Genomic DNA, 7,726 nt, shown 5'->3' on the forward strand with positions numbered 1-7,726 from the left:
TTTTCTCTGGAGACTTTGAAAACAGGTCCTAAAATCCAAAACTATTAATGTCACTCTGAAGCAGAGTCAGTAGTGTTAAAACTATGAAGCACATGAATTACATATCCATTTTGAATCTCTATTTATACCACAGAGGTGATCTGCAGTGTTCTTATAAATCCTGTTATCATCACTACTAACCATATATCATACTGATGAGGTTGCAGCTTAAATGCCTGAATTTCTACTTCAAGTTGTGACTTCATTCAGGATAAGTTATAACCCAACTAATCATCTCTTCTCTTTGCCATCATTTTTCAAACTCTGAATGAAAATGCTTATCTTCTTGTAACAGAACTAATGCTTGTATAGGTCACAAAAATCTCATAGTAGGTATTAGCTCAGACGATGACTTTTTACACTGCTGAAAGATGGTTAGTCTAGGCAAAAGGTTTTAAAAATCACCTTCGGTTTTGTTCTTTCTATCTTCTGCTTCTCAATCTAATTAATTTAAGTATCTGAAGGGAGAGTGTCAAGGAGATGGGGCTGAACTCTTTTCATTTGTCCCATGTGAAAGGACAAGAGGCAACAGACATAAACTGATGCACAGGAAGTTCCACCTGAATATGAGGGGGAACTTCTTCACTGTGAGAGTGACGGAGCACTGGCGCAGGTTGCCCAGAGAGGTTGTGGAGTCTCCTTCTCTGGAGAACTTCAAGGCCCGCCTGGATGCAACCCTGTCTACCATGCTGTAGGTGACCTTGCTTGAGCAGGGAGGTTGGACTAGATGATCTCCAGAGGTCCCTTCCAACCTTACTGATTCTGTGATTCTGTGAATCTAATTTGCTATTTTCTGCTACCAGCAGTGCTTATATATTTGTTTAAGCACTCTCCCAAGAAAAACCCTGTCTTCCAAAACCCATTTTAACATGCATATTGTTACAAGGTGGGTCATCAACTAGTGTAATTTTTATATCGTTCCTCAGTATCTGATCAGTGAAACAATTATTCAAAGTCAGTGCAACTCAGAATTTTTACCTGGTAGCTCTATGTACATACTTGAATTAACTCAAGAATTCATGAAACTCAACTCAATAAAGCAAAACTGTAAGTTTAATGAAAAGAGCGTAATGCCGGTATTAAAAGACATGGTCCTACATTCTAATGCAACTTCTTTCGTAGTGTCGCGTGACAGGGCGACAGGCAAAGGACACAAACTGAAACACAAGAAATTCCATCTGAGCATAAGAAAACACTTCCTCAGTTTGCGAGTGGTTGAACATTGGAACAGGTTGCCCAGAGAGGTTGTGGAGCCTCCACCCATGGAGATACTCAAAATCTGACTGGTCAGGATCCTGGGCAGCCTGCTGTACGTGACCCTGCTTGAGCAGGGTGACTGAACCAAATGGTTGCTAAAGGTCCCTTCCAACCTCAACCGTTCTGTGATTCTGTGCAAGTCTGTCAAATCCACCAGGTCATCTTGTATAAATTTTCACAGCTGTATGCAAACTGTTCTTCATCTTTCATCTGCTTTACTCCAAAGCTTGGCAGAACATTAGCCACTTTTCTGGTCTGCCGACATGGCTTGAGCTTTGATCTTGATTGAGACTGTCAGTCTTACTATGATATAATATTGTGGTGGGTTGTATGTCAATAAATTGCTCATGAAGTTAAATATACTCAAAATTTTTCTTGATCTCTTGGCTCTAAATTGTTTAAACAATGTCTTCTATATGTGCTTTCTTTCCTAAGAAAGAGACCTTCTAAGGGACATCTCTTATGCAGTAGGATTTTTCAGCTAAATAAAATTTTAAAATATTTTATTATTAAAGCATACGTTGACATAATGCTGCTCTAAAAAAATCTTTTTATCTCTGAGTGAGAAGTCTTTAACTATAGTGTAGCAGTGATGCCTCTCTATGTAATATTTGAGAAGAATTATTTCTTTGCAATGAACATGTTCCTATAGTTACCACCAGTGGTAGGAGAGCAACTACTTGGTTTCATGTGAAGCATGTTACAAGATGCAAGCATTTCTTAATTTGTTCTTGCCAATTTTAGTTGCTGCTTAATGTTGCTATCCCTCAGAATAAATGTTTGTTACTAATGGAAGCACTAGCAAAGGTGGACTCAATTCCCCTGAATCAAGTTATCTAAACCAGTCTCTTAAAACTATGCATTGAATTCCTTATCATGTATTTTATGCTTTGGAGGAAATTTCTGTATTTTGCTGTAATTAACATTGATCTTGTTCCAGGTGTACTGAGCTTTCTCTGTAGAATTCACAGTTTCTTGAGCTCTGTCAAGGGACTTAGAGGTACATATAGTCTGATTAAATATTTAATCAGGCCCTTAAGAATATATTATCTCCTAATTCCCCTGCTACAAGTTAGTAGTTGGAGTTAGTTTTGATCTAAGAAAATAATATGAAAAAGATATACTTTGAAACAGGGTGATGATATTTTTTTCTGATTTTTAAAATATTTTTTAATTCTCTGAAAGCCCATGATTTCTAAATAGAATCAAAAGAGAGGTCTAAGTCTTCCATTATTTATTTCCATTCTGTAAAAATGATATCATCATAAGAAGTAGAAGATCCAAATATGAGCAAGTACCACTAGGTGCAATGAGATAAATTTGCTTCTACTGTGAACGTTTGCTTAAATTGTGTAGATACATGCATATAGAGAGGAAAGCAAAAAAGGTAAATCAGTGAGCTGCCATTGATCAGCTTGGTGGGTGCTAGCTAGTAGTCTGACTGAATGTGATGCATAAAGACAAGTAGTATATAAGTATTTTTGTCAGTTTTTACAGAAATTCCAGCACTTCACTTGATACTTGTAAAGCATTAAATATCTAGCCTGAGGGTACATTGGTCAGCTGGGCAAGGTAAAGGAAGTGGACTGTGGCTCTTCAGCTGTTATTCTGTGTTCAAGTCTTGGACATCTTTGGAGTTAGTTAGTGTGCTCTGAGCAGGCCAGGCTGTAGGGTGGTAAGGTAGAACACCTAGTTTGCAGATTCAAGGGATATTTAGTTTGAGATAGACACAAAACTGTGTACCATCTTAACCATCTTAAAATGCTTCTGGATATGCTGGAACAGATGTACAAGTGAGATATAGTGGACTTAAGTGATGCATTGCCACTTTTCTTCTAAGCATATCTATCTTAATATGATATAAGGTAATTATAAAATTATAAAAGACTCATAAAAAGGTGGAATGTTAAATTAATATATTCAAAGAGTTAATAATGCTTCACTCTGCTTTTTGAAATTTCGTTATCTAGTTCTTCCTACCTGCTGTTACCAGGATTCGCTATGGCCCAGTTACAGATAGTTGAAGAGTCTAGCTTTAGTGAATTTATTATTTAGTCTTGTTTAAGTGTTAGCATTTATTCTCTACCAAATATGACAAACTTAAAAGTTGTTGAGAAAAGATGAAACACAGTAGAAGAACAATCTCAAATGTGAAGACACTCAGATATTAAATACAGTTTTGTAAGAGAGAGAAAATTCTAGCAAACGTTAAGAAATTAGGATAACAAAATATATCATACTATAAGATTGAAAGAAAACCATGAAGTGTTAATTGTTCTTGTCTAAGAAAAGAAATGAGCAGGAGAGTAGAAGCAGGCAAAGGAAGCAGAAAAAAAAATGATAAGGCTAGAAATAGCAATGAACTGTCATAAAGGTCTGATTTTTCGGAGGTTTGTCATCAGGCCCTTAAGAAGGAACACGCCTCATATTCCAGAGGTGATTTGGAACTTAATTCAAATAGAAGTATTTATCAGCAAAGCGATATGCGGTATATCTTTGAACTTGCTTTTATCATTGTGACCTTTTTTATTTTTTACTGTTTTGAGCGTCTTGTTTTTAAGTTAAATGATTGCATATTGTGGAGGCAATTTGTTAGACCTGAAAGGCACAGGAAGTATTACTAAAATGCCTTTAAGCAAATAGCACAGCAGCAGATGAGAATAATCCATCTATCCATCCTTCATCTCAATACCATGTCTAATGATATTGTCTAGCTTTTCAAGCTGTTTGACAAGCAAACAATATACCAGCCTCTCAGCCTGGATACTTTTAAAGCAAATTTTCTAACCCTGTAAGCAATATCTGTAGTGGAAAATCGTCAACTTCAGAAACATTTCTATGGTGATTTTGAGACAAGAGCTACAGAAAAGAATTAGAAAAGTCTTTCAGCTGAGATTTTGCAAGCAGTTTCTTTTGAGAAGACCTCCTTCGTGTGTGTTTTTTCTTGACAATTTTCACAAGAAAATGACAATCAAAAAGCAGATTGGTCCAAATTGAAAAGGGAATATAATCGTTCTTGCTCATAGCTGGGAAAGTGGTTTATTTTTAAGTTTTGTTTTCCAAAGTTTCCATCAAGAGATGGAGCAAATATCTACTACTTCTGAAGAACAAACAATGACGTGGTATTACTAGAAGAATCAATGAACCACCTCAAAGGCTGTTGCCTTTGTCTAAATTGTCTGCTGGTATTGATTTGTGAGAGGAGATGAGCCTCATAAATACCATGTAACGGTGTCAGTTGTATTGATAAGGAGAGCAGTTATAGCATTTTGGTCATGTAACCTGGAGAATTCACTGGCTACCAGAAATTTGAACTATAATCACACTAAAACTCTAGTTGTATTAGATGTTAAGTAATTTACTCTTTCTCAGTAGCAGCTTGTAGATTAATTTTTAAGCCTTTAGCTTTTGTTCTTAGCATCTTATAACTAGAAGCTGCTGACTTAGTGTCTAGAATGTAGATAATATAGCTGTGGGTAGCATGGTTGTAATATGATTCTGCAGCTTCTGTCCTTTTCTCAGGGAGAAGAAATGGGACCCTTTGTTGATCCTGTGAACAGGGAAATATGAATGGTCCTGTAATTTTACTGATTTTGCACACTAACTTTTTCGGTCAGCAGGAGATAAAATTTTTCTTCAATTCCATCTATCAATTTCCTGCCTTTGTGAAAGAAATCAGTGAAATCTCATCAGTCCATTAAAAAAAGCAGGGTTGGAAGGGCTATAAAGAGACTTTTCCAAAAGTGGGAAAAAATCCAGTGATGCAGATTTTACAGTCTATAGCAGTAGGTAATTATCCTTACTATTGAAAAGCTTTCCTTACTCTGAAAAGCTTTATATATCCAACCTAAACCTTCCCTGCTATAATTTAAGGGAAGAGTTTCTGTACTCTAATTTTTCATGTTTGCGTGTTTGAAAACCACTGTCAAGGCTTTAACTCTGAGAGCTTAATTTTCTGTAACTAAAATTTCTAAATTCTTTCAATCTGTTTTGGTATGTTATGTGTTTTCTATCACTGATTATCCCACCATTTGGTGAGAATACCTACCTCCTACCTCCACTTGGTTCATATTCTTCAGTTGCTGTAGCCAGATCCAAAGATCTGTGCTAAGCTATACTTGTAAACCTTCAGATAGGTATAGAACAGTTTTTTTCACATTTTACGAATAATACTTTGATTTAATATTTGTGTATTTTAGCACCAGCTCAATGTTCATGATTCATGAACACATTACAATTCACTGTATCTCCCTAGCTTCCATGGTGTGTGATGTAGAATTTTGCTTTTGTCCTTAGTAAACTGCATGTTTTTCTAGGTAGTAACTTTTCTAACTGTATTGGCTGTTTTGAATCCTAATCCTGTTGTCTGATATACTTGCACCTTCTTTCAGCTTGCTGTTACTTGCAAATTTAATGAATACAGTCTTCTATCAAAATCATTACAGAACATGTTGAATAGTAGCAGAACTACGACAGACTCATGCAAAACCTTGCTTCATATTTTTCTCCAGTTTGACACTGAACTAGTGGCAACTCTTCCAGGAGAATTTCATTGCAACTGTTTCCCTATATCTTATTTTGCAAGAAAGATACGCTGAAAAAAAATGCCAAAATAACCTGGATAAAGCCAAAATGCCTATTTCCTGCTCTGTCTCCCCATTTACCAAGTCATCTAACCCTACCACAAAAAGAAGTGAGATCAGGTGATCAGGTTTTGCCTACAGTGTTGCCCAACACTCTTTTCCTTGTATGTGCTTACAAATTGTTTTCCAGAGAGTTTTTTTTTTTCCTGCAGTATTTTTCCAAGAAGTGACATTAAATTGTAATTTTCTTTCTCTTACCCAACTTTGCCCCTCTTTAAGGGAAGCACGAGTCCTTTTCCACTTTTCTAGACTTCTTCTGTCCTTTATTGATTCTCAGAAATAACAATCAGGATGGACTCCTCTAGTTAATAGTGTGTTTTAGGCTGAATTTCATCAGCACTTTATAATCTAGCCAGTTCTATCCCTTGTATTACCTGGCTCTTACCCACTACTGCAACTAGTTGGCAGATTTTAGCAGCTACTTGATGACAACTGAAGCTAATATGGATTAATAAATGAAGCTTTCACATTCTTGATGTCACTTGTCAATGACATTCCCTTCTCATTTAATTTCCTGCTTACTACTGATGTGCTTGTGGAATCACAGATATCACAGAAACAGTAAGGTTGGAAAGGACCTCTGGTGATCATCTAGTCCAGCCTCCCAAAGATTTCCTGGTGCTGGTTCCACTGGGGCTTGAACCAGGACCTTCAGCATGTAAGGCAGATTTGATAACCACTACACTATCCCTCTACCCTAAAGAGTCTGCTTATGGCTCTAAGGATCCACCTGCTATTGCCAAAGTTTGGGGGTGCCATTTGCTGAGCAACAGAGAAGGCACTGAGTAAACAGCAAGACTGTTGCCTGAACAGGGACTTGAACCCTGGACCCTCAGATTAAAAGTCTGATGCTCTCCCAACTGAGCTATCCAGGCTTCTGGAGTATTTTCTTGTTACCTTTTTTGTCCATTGCTCATTAATCTGGTCTTTTGTGATGGCTTCTGGCACTTGTTTTCTTACGGTAGAGAGCAATTCAGAGGTTTCTGCTTCTCTTCTAGTCTGCATTCAACTTGCAGAATCGAGTGATGTGCTCTGGTGTAGGATTTTTCAATGAGACACCAGCAGCTGGAGAAGCTGCTAGTCTCACTAGAGGGCATGGGATCATGACATTCTCCCCTTCAGTGCACTGGAGTCCCATTGGGGCTTATGTGGTTGCATTGCAGGAGAAAAACAAATATGTTTGTTGGAAAAAAAATGAGTTTTGTACACACAGATATGTGTGTATATAAAAATAAAATGAAGGAGAAAAAGAAATCAAAAATGAACCATCTGAGAAAGATGAATTCTTAAATTTAATTGGTCCTGCTGAATCTGTTCATATCTAGTTATTCAGAAACTATTGTCTGTTGATGCTCCCCAGGTTCAGTAATAAGCATTAACTCTTTAGTGCATGCCAGATACTGGTAGGGTACTTCTTATTTTGGAAATCTCTGCTGATGATTTGGAGCAGCCTCATTAACATGTGTGAAACTGCCTAAGATGTATTGATTTTGAAAAAAGAATGAACAAATGACCTCTTCCATGATCTCTTTTGAAGATATTTATCAACTATATTGATTCCATTGAGTGGCTTTGATTTAGTTGGCAATATGTAGCTTTATGAACTGTAATTTACGACTTGAAAATCTTAGTATGAGATTAAGAATACACTTTACTTCTTCAGTATTAGGAAATGTTTATGCTTTCTGCACTGAGATACATTTGTTATGTTAAATAAAATCTATTTAATAAACATAATAGCCACTATGTCATTGAAAAAATACACTTTAAACACCAAATTGGTTATA

General features: G+C 36.6%; 1 non-coding gene across 1 annotated transcript; it reads right to left on the bottom strand.

The window, feature by feature from the left end:
• Positions 1–6,741: 6,741 nt before the first annotated feature.
• TRNAK-UUU (transfer RNA lysine (anticodon UUU)) lies at positions 6,742–6,814 on the bottom strand. Its single transcript has one exon. It is a non-coding gene; the product is annotated as a tRNA-Lys (tRNA).
• Positions 6,815–7,726: the final 912 nt, after the last annotated feature.

Source organism: Rhea americana, unplaced genomic scaffold (assembly GCF_003343005.1).
Source record: "Rhea americana isolate MKP2758 unplaced genomic scaffold, rheAme1 scaffold_221, whole genome shotgun sequence".
Classification (NCBI taxonomy): domain Eukaryota; kingdom Metazoa; phylum Chordata; class Aves; order Rheiformes; family Rheidae; genus Rhea; species Rhea americana.